Raw genomic sequence first — 14,404 nt, forward strand, 5'->3', positions numbered from 1 at the left:
ATTTGAATGTGTAATCCAATGTGAATAGGAACATTCAGACAAACTCATTTGGTCCATTTATTTAGATCTCCGATGGCTCATTCTAGTAAAATGCATGCACTTTCCCCATTTTTTTTTCCAAACCATTAACCAGAAGAAACATAATTTAAAGCATTTTGTTAAAATAGCATTAAGGATGGTGGGTTGTTGTTGTTTTGGTTTTTTTTTCTTTTTCTTTTTTTCTTTCTTTCTTTCTGGTGCGGTTACATTGAATTGTGATGCATAGAAATGTATACGTCGCCACAAAATGAATATACTTTATGGACAACCTCAACAACATTCTACTAAGCAAAATGCCCTCATGTAGAGCAATGAATCTCTTTATGTATAAAGAAAAAATATTGGTTCCACCAGAACTAAAGGGAAAAGAGATGCTTGCTTGCCTCCCCTGTTGCTTTGACTATTGTGGACTGCAGGATGGGTGGGGGAAGATGGAAGTAGAACTTTATCCTCATATAAAGGTTTAGCAGGTGATGGGGGAAAAAAAAACCAGGAAATCAGAAGACTACTTTTTTTATGACATATATGGACTTTTCTAATTCTTGTAACTGGCCCCAGAGCCATGCATGTGGGGAGTGATATGATTGGAGTTGAGTTTCCAAAAGGTTAATCTGGGAGTCCTGTGTCAAAGGTGAAGGAGAAGGGAGATCTGGGAAGGAGGGCATGTGCTGTGCAAGTCTCAATGAGAGTACCGAGGGCTGGAATGGGGTCATGGCAACTGCACAGGGAGGTGGGGTCATGGCAACTGCACAGGGAGGTGGAGTCATGGTTGGCAGGTAGCACGGATGGAGGAAGGAACACGGGATTGGCACCAGTAGGCATCATGGCCCACCCTTTCTGCTGAACCACAGAACCTCGTTTCAACACTCTAATGGACTTAACATACGGGGGCATCTTTCAGAAACTCAAAATCCTCACAATCCACTCTGAATCACCTGAATCTACTTAGTTTCTCCACACAGTTAGGGATATGTTAAAATTTCCCCTATTTTGATAAACATCTTTTAATACTACTTCTCTGGTAAACTTTGGGCCTCTTTATCATCAAACGACTTTTGCCTGTCGTGCACGTTTAACCACAAGCACTCTTTCTTTCCTGCCTCACCGTTAGAAGAGGACAGCTTTTGAACAAGGACAAATGGCAAAAGTGTGCCTTAAATGGGAAGGGTAACAGGATTATAAATATCCCCCTGCCTGCTTTTTAGGCTTCTCTGTTCTCTCTGGCTCTTTTCAGACAGTCAGATGAGGCATAAGGTGATTATTTAGGAGGAGACAGGGTGGGCCCACAGGTCCAACTTGAGCCAGCTCAAGCCCCACCCAGTTCATTAGAGTGAAAGAGAAAATAAGAATTCCAGCCAAGCCTCACTCAAAAACAGTGTCCATTTGGCCAGGGAAGTGCTTTTTCTTATCTCTGAGTAAACACAGCCTGACAAAGGCTGGGCCACTCTGCGCATCTGGCATAGCTGGAAGGAGAGGCCTCCAACGGCTGGGAAACCTCACCTATTCCTGCCTCCACCCAATGCAATCTAGCTTCCATTCCCATTATTTTATGGAAACGACTCTGGAAAAGTGGCCTCCTCAGCTGCAATTCCTGTGGACTCTCCGCCTCCAGCTGCCTGGCTCTGCGGTGGCTCCTGGGTTGTGTCTGGCTCCCTCCACCCTCTCCAGCTGCCCTGTGCAGCCCACACCTCAAGCTCTTCCTCCTTCTCCGTTTTGCCCAATTGATCTGGCTTTGTCTCTCTTCCAGACTTTTTTCTCACCTGGAAATCTCAATTCATCATATGGCTTCAACATCCACATTCACCCAGATGACTTTTAAATCTCTATCTCCAGTTTTAAAATCTCACCTAAGCTCCAACCTCATATTTCCAACCATCTGCTGGGAATCTCCTGTTATTTTCCGGCTTCTCTAAATAAGTGCACCTAAAAATGAAACTCACCAACCTAACTCCTAAACCTGCTCTTTCTTATACATTTCCCTACAACACAATGCTCCCAGACACTCACTCTCAACGTCTAATTGCTGTTTATTCATTCACTGAAAGAAAACACTAACCGGACAGCTGTCACACTCCAAGCACTGTGTCAGCCTCTGGGTACACATTCTTGTCTCAGTCCCCTCTAACTCTTTTTGTTTTATCATTCCATCTGTTGCTAAGTTTAAAAACTCTAGCTTATGTCTTTCAAATCCACCCTGCCCTATGTATTCCACCTTCTGCTATTCAAACCCAGCCCTTTGTGATTTCTTAGATGCATCATTGCTGTGGCCTCCTAATGGGCTGCCTTCCCCATCATATTCTTTCTTTTCTAATTCATCTGACACTCCTTCTCCAGATTAGTCTTTTCAAAACAGAGTTTTCACTCATCAGAAGCCAACATATAGCAGTGGAAAGACAGCACCATCTCAATTAGCTGTGTGACCCTTGGCAAATTGCTTACCTTTTCTGAGCCTGTTCCTTCATTGGTAAAATGGGACCTTTCTCATCAGGGATGCTGTCCGGATTAATGAAATGATAATGCCATTATTCTAAGCACTTTCACATATTCACTAAATCCTTGCAACAATATTATGCAGTACGTACCATTATAATACCCTTTTCAAAGATAAGGAAGGTGAGGCACAGTGAGGGAAAGTAACTCCCCCAAGGCCACACAGCTAAGAAGTAAAAAGCCAGGACTGGCATCTGTGCAGTCTGATTCTAGAGTACAGGCTCTTGTCTGACACAGTCGATGCAAAACAGGAACTACAATGTTAGTGCCTGTCATATTCCTAGACATAATGAGCTAATTTTCTCTCTTGCATGAACTAGATAGAGTTAGGTTTCTGACACTCGCAACTGAAATCGTCTTAATGAATACACCTGCCAACCAGTTGAGTTCACCCTTAGTGAATATTAGGAAGCACAGGAGAGTCTGTGGCCACCAACAAGTCAAACTCTGTGCAAAACATGTAACTTGTTAATAATCCCTTTCAAATACATACAAAAATTTTGTTTAAAGGAACAATGCATAGAAAGCATTAACAAAAGCATATTTCTCAAGTATATTCGCTAAACAAACCCTCAAATGTTTACTCAAAAACATAGATAACTTCCAACGATCTGCTTTATAGTTTACAGTATATAGTTTAGATTTGAAACTTTCTCTCTACCCTGGTATTGCTAGTGTCACCTGTCATGAAGCTAATATACTTCAACTTTACAGGTAATTTGCATTTGTTCTTCTATTTCAGGTCATTTATTTACTCATTTGACCATGAGTCGAATATTTGAGCCAAGTTTAATATTAGATGCTGTGTTAAACAGCATTGCCACTAGCCAAAGTGTAGGTAATCATGTCCATGTCTTCTTTGCATTAATGAATAAATATTTTCAGTAAGAGCTTTGTCTCAAACTTCTTACCACCTTAAAGCCAAAAACTATACTTTTACTTCCCAAATTCTTCCCTTCCCAGCCATAGAATGGACTCAAAGCTTCAGCCCTACTGGCGTTCTCAATCTTCTCCTCTGCTGCAGGACTCAGTCCTGGAGCCAGCATTTAGACTGCTCAGGTTTTATCTTTATCTTTGGATCCTGAGACTTCGTGTTGCACAGACAAAATTTCTTTTTAAAGTATGCAATTTAAGTTAAGTAGTTTCAACAATGCTTGGCATTGCATGCAAAGAATCCAGCACAGGAGTTTTGAATTGTTTCTCATAGAGTTTCTGCATAAATGCTAGGCTAGCTTTTCAAAAATGTTGTGGAAAAAAATCAACCAACTAAATAAGTATAATACAAATCAGATGAAATAACAACACACTTGGCTGTACACAATTTGCAGGGCCTTAATAGTCTGTATTGGATTTTTCAATGCTCAAGCCTAAATAAATATATAAATAGCCTGAAGTTTGAGCATTAACGTATTACTGATGTCTTCCTATATTCTTTGTTGCTGCAAGCAAGAGAATGCATAAAGCTGAGCTGGATGTATTGTCTGGATTAGAATTAATCTTTCAGCAGACAGATGGTTTTTTATTTTCATATAATTTATGTGAATTTTTATCATCTCTAAAGCCAGCCTCATTAAGATTTATGAGCTTTGCAAATAATTCCAAAAGTTTTTATTGAGCCACAGAGTTGTCCTTTGAAACATCCAATCTCATGTTTGAGGAAAATGATAAACAGGTAACTTGGCCACTTCTATGTGGCTCAACAACGAGAAGACTGATCTATCAATGGATAAGCTCATCTTTTTAAACGTGAGGTAGTTTTTAGTTTCCTTTGCCATCTGCAGACAAGTATATCAGAAGGATGAAGCATCTGTATTAACAGTTCCATTAAATCTCTCTTTTTTGACTTATATGAAATTCAGGCAAAGCTTGAGGGACGATTTTTGAGCAATAACAACCGCTTTATTAATCATCAGAGTAATCCACTACTTAAAATCCTCCCAGTGGCTTCCCATCATCTATAGAACAACATTGAAAACCCTTAGCCTAATTAATAAATTATTGATGACCATTACACCACCTACCACTCCCATCTCACTGTAGCCCTCCTTGTAGATAACTCTTGAACCTTAGAAGCTAATTATTCTTCCACCTAATCCACCCATACCCAACACAGACAGCCAATGCTCCATGCTGCTTCCTACTCTGGTACATTTGCTACTCCTTCCCTCTGCCTGGAATCCCCTCTCCTTCCTATTTAGCCTGGCAAATAACACTCTCAAGCATCAGGTTAAGTATCAACTCCTCTATGCAGCCTCCCTGGGACTCTCTTTCCACCCAGTGAGAGTTGACCTGCTCCTCTGTTCCCGACAATACTCTGCATATGTTCTTATAATAGCACCAATAACACTTTATTATACTTATTTATTTATACATCTATCACGTAGTATGAAATTATAAGCTCTTTGAGAACAGAAACCACTTTATTTATCTTTATGCTCTTGGTGATTAAAACACAGCTGGGCATATATTAAATAACAAACAGTGAATGAATAAACAAACACATGAATAAATAAGCTTTGCTTCTCTACTAAAATTACAAACTGGAAGTTAAGTTGAACTGGGCAGTTTAGCTCAAACTTCTCAATCATCCTTTAAAAGTTCTACTTGAGCAGACAAGACATGCCTTTTAGAGCCAAGCAGTCTTTCTGCTGCGAATAAGAGGTCAAAACATATCGTCAGATCACTATGTTTACAAACCTAATAGACTTAGAGTCTGAGGTGATGAACACAAGAGAGATCTGTTGATTCTCTTGGGAAGATCAATTCTTCACACAAACAACAGATTTGTTTTACAAGAGAAATAAGCACCTTATTTTGAAGGGATTTGCAATTTACTGGTTTATTTACTGGTGTGCTTGTTTAAAATACAGACCTTTGACCCCATCCCAACCCCACTGCATCAGTCTGAATCTCTGAGGGTGAGGACTGTGATGTGAGGCTGCATTTTTTGCAAGCTTTCCAATGTTTTCTGAAGTCTGACAAACACTTGTCCACAGCTGGTGGACATCATAGGCACCAGTTTATGCCAGAAGCCCCAGGTACTACTGAAGGATGCAATTGTTTCTCCCCTTTTCCTGATGGTTCTTAGAACTGGAGCTTCTCGTTTGCTTCTCTGTTGCAAAGTGAGCAGCCCAATTATACATGACTTTCTGACCCCAAAATTTTATTATTGCAAAGCACATTTTTTGAGGTTTGCTTTGAAAATTACTTCAAAGTGACAGATAATCCAAACATTCCCTGGTTTACCAGATTAAAACTCTAAGCCCTGCTGAGCACATCACACTTGTGCTCTACTTTCTGCATTGGCAACATCCAATTTGCTGCAGGGTACAGGTCTATAGGCTTGATTCTGATCAATCATAACAGTAGTTTCAGAATATATTAATTAATGTAATTTTATAATTAATACTAGTAAGTGAATCAATATAAGGTTTTGTGGTGGTATGTTATATGTGATACATATTAGAAACGTTATAAAATTTTCCTATCAATCAAAGAGACATGGTATTCTTAAGAAATTTATACAAATGTAGAAGTACTTAATTATTCTCATATATATCACTTATATATCATATAAATACACTCAAATATTATTTTATTCCTTTAGCTTTGGAGTGCTAAAACTCTTCAGATCAGGCAACAGTTATTTTATGATTTCACTGTTGGTCTCACAGAACTCTTCACATAATCCATGAAGTTTTTTGAAGGTGTTAGAATTAGATCTGTTTGAACAGTAGAAAGTATTTGAATTTTTATTTATATCTACAGTGAATCAAATGTTCAAACAACAGTTTTGTTCTGAGGTTAGTGTCACAATTGCAAAATAAACCATTTCCAGTGGAGTAGGATAGAGATCATCATCAAATTCTCTTTTTAGAGAAATAGGCTGCTGTGTTTTTTAAGTGGTTGGATGTTTTTGTTTGCCTTTTCACTGATTTCATTGACAAATAGATATACAGTTTACTTCCACTTATAAATCCATAAAACTGTAGAATGTAAGAGCCAGAACGGACTTTAGAAATTAACTTCCTTACTCAAGGTAAGATCAGTGGCAAAAACAGGGCTATGACCAGCTCTTCTCTCTCTACTAGTGATGCTTTCTACTGTTCCATAAATGACTTGATATGGACATATTAGATGCTCACTTTGTATAAAGGAAACATCTTTTTAAACATATAGTGTTTCTTAAAACACTTTAAGAACTATCTGAAAATGTCTGTCACAAATCCTTCTTTCAACATAAGACACCATTTCTTGATAAAATTGTTGTTAAAACAAAAATGTTTAACCAGTAGCAATAACATTAATCTGCAAAAGACAAAGTGTTCTTTGTCCATCTGTGTATCTACTTATTCATCCATTCAATCATCAAGCAGCTATTGAGAGTCCATCATGTCAGGCACAGCTAAGTCTAAGGATACATAGATCAACAAGAAAGGGTTTCTGTCCTCTAGGAACTTAATAGTTTAGCAGGGAGACAGAAATATCAACCAATAAATAAAAACATGCAAATTTTGATCAAGGCAAGGAAATACTGAAACAGTGGCTTAAAATTTAACCTGAAGAAGTCAATTAGATAACATTTGTGATGGGTTTTGAAGTATAACCTGGTTGTCTCTCTTTAAAGGTTGAGTGCAATTAATGGGTCCGGGTCAGTGCCATGCTTGGAGTTATGGTGCACCAGGTATAAGAAGTTCTGACTCATTCCACAGCTTTCATTTTCTCCTCTTCTATTGTTTCAGGAAAATCCCAGAACAGTATAGGAAAACCACCCTCCGAACTGAGATGCAGCCGACAGACCAAAGAATGACTCCGACAAGTCCAGCTTGGCGAGTTAAATGAGTTTATTAAAGGTTTCTCACACAGGGCGCTCCCTCCTGGGTGGCACAGGATCCCACCCGAGAGTAAAATCCCCACAGCCTACCTGTTGTGTAGCCTGAAATCCCTTTCCAGTAGGTGACGCAGAGCGTTTTTATTGTGCCATCCCTGGTTCACATATAAAACAGATTAGGAATGCGCAGTACAATCATCATGTGTCTTCATACAATCCATGTTATGTTAATGATATTGTAATTTTCCATTAGGTGGGGATTTTAGTATTACAACTAGCTAAAGGGTACTATAGGACAGGTAAAGCAGTTAGGGCTGGTTTGAGCCAGTTGCCTCGAGGAAGTGCTGAGGCATATCTCTTGTGACCTGGTATCTTTGGTATTTGCTTAATCTATTCTGTAACAATTCTGAGCATTCCCAGTTAACACAGTGACCCTCCTTGTGTGGTGGGAGCACATATTTCCCTCATTTACACATCAAAGGAGGAATACATTTCAGTTTTGCCCTAACCTAGTTTGCTAACTAACCCATGGCAACGGACATTTAAAACTGGCTTTAGCAGGCAGTGCTGGAAACATGGTAGCTGGGGCCCCGCAGTGACCTAAGGGAGTAAGGCAGCATCTTTTTACAGCTGTAAAGGTTCTTTGAGGGTGGAAGAACCCACTCCCCAACACGCTCAGAGAAGCCAGGACCTTGAGGACCAGTGTTCTGTTGTCCTCTCTTCTCTGCATACTCACAGGGCGTAAGGCTGCCCCAGAGTGCTGAGGAGGGCTCAGCTTGCAGAGGGCTGGTCAGCTGAGAGGCTACAGACTGGAGTTCTCAGCTGTGAGCTGAAGCTCTTTAGAAATAATGGCAAGACCTGAAGAGGGGACTCTGGAGAGCAGTACTTCTGCAGAGGAAGCTTTCTGCAAGGCTGCGTGAGAAAGATAGAGTGTGCGGGAGAGATGACTTCCTGTCCTAATGAGCCCAAAGGGATTGAGACTGCCCTAAGTAAGTTTTTCAGTTCACTTGCCCTGTTGCTTTCTGGAGAGGAAGTTGGCTGGGGCAGGACCAGTTCCTGATGAGGATGAAGCACTGCCCAAAGGACTTAGCAATATGGAGGTCTTGGGTGACTTTGAAGAAAAGAAGCACCAGTGTCGAGTGGGGCAAAAGCCTAATTTGAGTGGGTTCTAGAATAGATGAGAGAAACTGGAGATAGATAATGAAGTTATCTCCAGTTTTTGCAGAAAAGAGGAACTGAAAAATGGAATAGTATTCAAAAGGGAAAGATGGGGTCAAGAGAGGGTTTTCTTTTTTTAAATGAGAAAAGTAATAACATGCTTATATGATGCCATACAGACAGGGAAAATGATGTGTCAAAGAGGTGAGATTTGCCAAAGTAACATCCTAACTAGAGAAGAGGGAAGTGACTCTAATGACCAGATGGAGGGGCTGGCCGTAGACAAGAGTGTGGACAATTCCTCTCTGGCAGCAGGAGGGAAGGCAGAGCACCTGGGCACAGATGCAGCAAGGGTGGATGTGGTGGAGGCGGCTTGGGGAAATTCTCTTCTGAAACATTCTGTTTTTTCAGTGGAGTAGGGAGCAAGGTACTCAGCTGAGAGCAAAGATGGAGAATGTATCAGAGGTCGGAGGAGAGAAGGGAAAGTATGGAAAAGTCATCTGGGTGAGTGGACCAAGAAAATGTATAATTGCAGGGCAGTACTACGACCATTTAATGTTAGTGGTCATGAATTTAAATGAGATCAATCAGCTGGGAAGGGGAAGTACAGAAAGGCAGACAGTGAATTCAGTTTTGAGGGCTGGGGGCGCAGTGAGGGTCAGGTATAGCTAAATAGTGGCAGAGTGGAATAAAGCTGAGAAGTGAAGATCTGGAGGAGGTTTGTAACTGGAGTGTTGTAAGCCATATTAAGGATTTGATACTTCAACCTACAGGATAAAAGAGAACTAACCCTGCTTTCCAAGCAAAACAATGGAATCATTTAATTTGGTAGGCAAGAAAGAAATTCTGGAAGGTATCAACAGGATGGACTGAAGGTTTATTAGTGAATGTACGGACCTTGAGGTACCTATAACTCCTTACAACCAGAACATATAGGTCACTCTATAAAACTAAACTGGCAAATAAAAAGTTTCCTACAAAAAAAAGTTGTTGAAAAATCTGAACCCATGAGTTTCCACTAAGTAGCACTCTTAACTTTCCTAGGTATCTCATAAGTATGAACTCTGTGCTTTGAAACAAATCTATTTGTTCCTGTCCTGCCTTGAGGCCAGCAGAAAGAAAACAGTCTCCTACGATCTGACATGTTAAAAAGAAAAGAAAAGAGGAAAGAAAATCCATTTGAAATAAACCGACTATTTCTCATGATGGAAAATCTGCACAATTACTTTAGACATAATATATTGTGTTCGTTTATGGCTAATGCTTTCTAAATTAGTTAGGCTTTAAAATGATCAAATACTGCACATTTTGACACATACACTAAAAATTGTATGAAACACAAGTGACTGGGATACAGCATAAATGAACTAAGGACATAAAAGATTCTTTTCCCTGTAAAATGTGAAAAATTGCTTTGGGAACATTTTCCTATTTGATAACTACATAAGTAAATCTATCTTGACGTAGCTATTTTGAGAAATACCATTTTTAATGATAATTCTAAATACAAATGCAATTAAAGTCTGGGGAGATGTAAATACTTTCTCCCTGAGTAAATTAATCATGCCCAAAGTTAAAAGGATGTCAGTTTTGTAAAAGGCAATTTTAACAATGTATTTGATATCTGAACGATGTTTTCTGTGAAAGCAAGTGCAGTGAGTCTGTATTCTTAACCTCAAATCACATGCTATTCTTTTTTACAACGTCAGAAATCCTCTTTCACATAAAGATTAAAGATTGTCCTCAAAGAATTGTATTTATTTATTTACATTTTTTTCTTAATAAAAAGAAATGTTCAGATTACTTTTATTAAAACTCCAGGATCAGACTTTCCTAGTCTAGGTTGGCTCTAAAATGATTTTAATTCGTTTGCTTTAAGGTCATTTAGACTTATCCTGAATATCCAAATAAAAACAACAGAACTCAAAATAATTCCTTTTTCTGTTTGTTTTGAGGCAGGGGTGTCTCACTATGTTGCTTAGGCTGGTCTCTAACTCCTGGGCTCAGGGGATCCTCTTGCCTTAGGCTTCTGAGTAGCAGGGACTACAGGCATCCACCACCGTGCCTGACTCAAATTAATAATTTGATTATTAAAGAAAATACATCTCCAATAATGATATAAATCAAATTTCACTAGATTATTCTTATCTCTTCTAAGTTACTAAAAGATTAATGCTTTTACTTGACTTAATGGTCAACTGCACTCATTTATATATGAGGGGTGCCTGGGGAAACAACAGAAACTTGTGCTTAGAGATTGATGCTATTTCTTTGCATTAATTACCATTTATTGCAAATGTTTCGTGGTCTACAGGTCTATTTTAGACTTATTTTAAATCTCTAAATTAGTATCAGATTTCAAATGTGTTGATTATTATCTAAGTTCATTCACAGTGTGCATTTACTTTGAAAAAAATTACTTGAATAAAAGGGTCTAGTTTCTTATTTCCAGGAGCTACATATCCACAGAAATAGAAAACCAATAAACAGCTTCCTTACACACAGTGTAAGAATCAATGAATACACCATCTCTGCACTTCCATCTCCTGACACCAATTTAAAAACTACTATTAAATGAGCACTTGATCATCATCCACAAACTCAGAGCAGTGGTGCAGAAATGCCAAATGAAAACCAGAGTAGTTACACTGTGACGTATACTATTTACGTTTATGTATCGAAATGACAAGTATTGACAGCTATTTTCCTATCAAGTTAATGATTTCACAACTGGTATCCAGTGGAATTAAGTTTTTCAATGCAAATATGATACAGATTTTAAAGTGAAGCTCGTTCTAAAATATAAACTCTATGAAGAAAAAATTTAATTTCTATTAATATTTTAAATAATCAGCTACCCTCTAAGAGATAATGATTTTCACCTAACTATAAATAACTGGCTCTCAAAGCCAACTATGGTTTTGACCAATAAAGCTCCAGCATGTCATCAAGAACATATCTTAAACTCAACAAAAGCAACGAGTTTTTCCTTTACATTTTAGAATAAAATCACAGCCATTGCTTTGACATTATGAATTCACTGCACTTTAAATAAGGAAACAAATTTTTGATATTCTTAGGTACTAAATTGTGTGAAATTAGGAATAAATTTAGATGATCATCAAAGACAACAGAAACTGCAGCAGTAAAACATATAGGTAGATAGCTATGAGATTCAAATTCACCCTTGGAAATAATATTCAAATTCTAAACTTAATCCCATTTTCTGAAACATGAGACCTGCTTCAAGGGCAACCTTGCTTACAACATATAAGGCAGAAGTATGGTTTTCCACCATTCATCTTGATGACAGTGTGATATAGAAGAAAGAAGAATGAGCTTTCAAGTTCATGGAAACTAAACTGAATTCAGAAATGACACCATTTACTAGTACTGTGGCCTCAGAAAAATTACCTAATTTCTTTGGGCCTCAGATTGTACGTTCTTAAAATAGGAGAAACCATACTTAACAGCTGTGATGTTCAAATTAAGGATATAAGTTAAGTGTGAACATAACATCTGAAACTTAAGAGTTCAGAGAAGGAAGGAAGATACAGACACTATACAAATAAACACAGAGATAGACACATAGTCATGCACTGCATAAAGAGGTTTTGGTCAACGAGGCACAGCATAGGTGGTCCCATAAGATTATAATGGAGCTGAAAAATTTCTATTACCTAGTGAATGTGGACTCAGAGAAGAGAACCAGTTCAGCAGGTTTCTCACTCATACAACACCAGGAAAGCCTAGAAAGGGCTTTAAAGGATGCTAAGTATCAATACAGAACCATGAGGACCACCAAAGTTTTGGGCTTCTGCTTGCCTGCTGCTGAAGGTGCTTTGCCAGCAGAAGGGTGGCTTTACACCTAGCACGCTGGCATGCTCCTGAAGGTGACCTGCAAAGTGGTGCGTTACACCAAGCACTGGGCCCTACTGCTTAAGTACTCAATAAATGTTACTTTTCTTCCCTTTAATGTTGGTTCCTTTCCAATTTCTTCACTGAAAAATGATCCTAAAAGCAAAGAATAGTTGACTATCTACTCCTGGACAGGAAAATTCCTCTGAAGCCCCTCACCCTTTTTACTTAAAATGCAGGAAAGTTTGCATTCTTACTCTACCTGTATTACTTTTATTATAAAACGATCTTTCCAAAAATTTAGGTAAAATCGATGCCTCTAGGTGCTCAATTGCTATCTTGTGATGAGTAACTAACATACCATTGCCTACCTCTAAGTATATATACTCTCCTTTGAGAAGCTTAGGATTAAGTGAGCTGAATTATTCTGACACTGTTTCTACTTCTAAGCAAAACCCAAAGAAATTCCATCCTAATGTTTCAATTTTAATGTAAAGTACAAGCACAAAACACTATGTATTAATTATGGCTGCATAATCAAATACTATTAATATGCGTGGCATTATTTCATGGAATCAGCACAAGCTACATATAAAAGCCACCCATCCCTGACCCAGGATTGCTGGTTGTTAAACACCAGCACACAACTTAGCATGTGTTCAGCACACCACTTACTACTATAGTGGTAGAGTTCAGGCTCTGGATCTAGGCTGTCCAGGTTTAAATAACAAGCTCCACTATTCAATGGATACATAATCTTTAGTAAGTTGCTCAATTATCTCAGTACCTTATTTTCCCCATCAGTAAAACGGGCATAATGGCACCTACTCCATAAAGTTATGAGGAATAAGTAGCCTGATACATGTGAATCACTTAGGATGAAAGATAATTATTCTAAATACCATAAGACATATAAAGAAGTCACTGATGTTAACTGATAAACTGGAGATATATCCAAACACCTTTGCCAATCCCCAATTTACAAATACTACGATGGCATATTTATTTTCCCCACAAAAATGAAATCCATCATTAGCTCTTTTCATATCCTCTTCAATTTAGTTCAGAGTACAAATAGTTGGAATTGTTTTCAGGAATATTTTTAATCAAAGATATATGTGTACATATGATATGTATGTATAATAAGTTCAGATGTCAATAGTCCAACTAGTGAGGGGCTATTTAGTTGCTCAAACTGAATTGGTTTCTGAGATTCAGATACTGAGTAGGTATCCAAATCTATTTAATTTCTGAGTGTGAATAGCAAGGGATATATACATGGATCCATTTTTTAAATCAATACATGAGAATTTCTATGTAGAAAACTTATATAAACAGAGCCACGCACTAGGCAGTATGGTACAATGCAAGGAATGGTTTTGGACCCAGTGAACACGAAGTAGCACTTGTGGTCAGCCTGGCACAGGACTCAGCAACTGGCGGCATGAAATACTTGAAAAAAGTGAATATGAATATAGAGTTAACAGGGTGATTCCTACACCACTCTGCACAAAGGGCTTGCCCCTTTCTCTTATAAAGTCTCAAAAAATGTATCTCCCATCCCCTCTTTGTTCTCAGAAAGCTACTAGTGGACATACCCCACAAAAACGATGATGTAAATTCTAAGAAAAGATGAAATACAGGAAATGGGGAAACAGGGAATCCAACACAGGGGAGAGGCAAGCAATCCCTAGAATGATGGCAAAGGAGATTCCAGGGTAAAAGCTATGCACAAGCCATAGAAGGCAAAAAGTCCAGAATGGACAAAGCAGATTGCTCCAGGAGTGATTTCTTCAAGAAGATGAATGAAAATGGAGAGAATAACTGATATGTCTGAATAAAAAGATATTCATACATATGGTAGAGATCTATGCAAAGTCAATCATTAACTCAAGGAAATAAAAATGTAGTATAGGGTAAGGATAACATATCACTCAGTTATGAAGCAGTTACATAATCTCAATAATGTACACATATTCTTTATGTAATCATAGCCAATAATGTAAACATTGAATTGCAATATAATTA

This window comes from Lemur catta, chromosome 7 (genome assembly GCF_020740605.2).
Source record: "Lemur catta isolate mLemCat1 chromosome 7, mLemCat1.pri, whole genome shotgun sequence".
In the NCBI taxonomy this organism is placed as follows: Eukaryota; Metazoa; Chordata; class Mammalia; order Primates; family Lemuridae; genus Lemur; species Lemur catta.